The 535-nt window shown below is 42.8% G+C and overlaps 1 protein-coding gene and 1 long non-coding RNA gene across 2 annotated transcripts in view; one reads left to right on the top strand and one right to left on the bottom strand.

Moving 5' to 3' along the window:
* lrrc8c (leucine rich repeat containing 8 VRAC subunit C) overlaps positions 1 to 535 on the bottom strand; it is a 13,813-nt gene that overhangs the window by 9,504 nt on the left and 3,774 nt on the right. The gene's annotated exons all lie outside the window — the stretch shown is intronic.
* Positions 1 to 535, top strand: part of LOC116695510 (uncharacterized) — a 22,329-nt gene that overhangs the window by 813 nt on the left and 20,981 nt on the right. The window lies entirely within an intron of this gene.

Genomic DNA, 535 nt, shown 5'->3' on the forward strand with positions numbered 1-535 from the left:
TCTCTCTCTCTCTCTCTCTCTGCGCACAGAGCTCCAGCTGATCTTGTAAGAACGGTGACGCTGTTATCAACCGAGTACTGATTGGTCAGTAGGTGGTGCTTTTACATCAGTTGATCGCTAATCTCCAACATAACCTGCTTCCGACCAGGTTAGGTGTTCATCATAACGGCGATTTAACCCGGTAACAAGTGATCCACCGCCGTGATACAGAAAACGCTAGGTTGAACCTGAAGTTACCTCCTTAACGCTATAATACGGGCCTCAGAACCGAGTCCTTTTGTTGTTTACACACATGGACTTTATGGTCTTCAAGTTACAGTATTAATCTCTTAAAAGTCTGTTTAAAAATCTGTTTCTTTTTGTTGTTGTTGAGCAAAAGTTCTATAATAATCTTTCAGCATCTTGTAATTCAAGAGGTCTGAGAGAAGACTCCTGCACCTCTTCCTTGGCTCTGTATTCAGGTTTTAGTTGATCTAACCGTCACAGGAGACCAATCACAGGTCATCTGAGAGAGATAGAGAGAGAGAGAGAGAGA

The sequence above is a fragment of the Etheostoma spectabile genome, chromosome 9 (genome assembly GCF_008692095.1).
Source record: "Etheostoma spectabile isolate EspeVRDwgs_2016 chromosome 9, UIUC_Espe_1.0, whole genome shotgun sequence".
In the NCBI taxonomy this organism is placed as follows: Eukaryota; Metazoa; Chordata; class Actinopteri; order Perciformes; family Percidae; genus Etheostoma; species Etheostoma spectabile.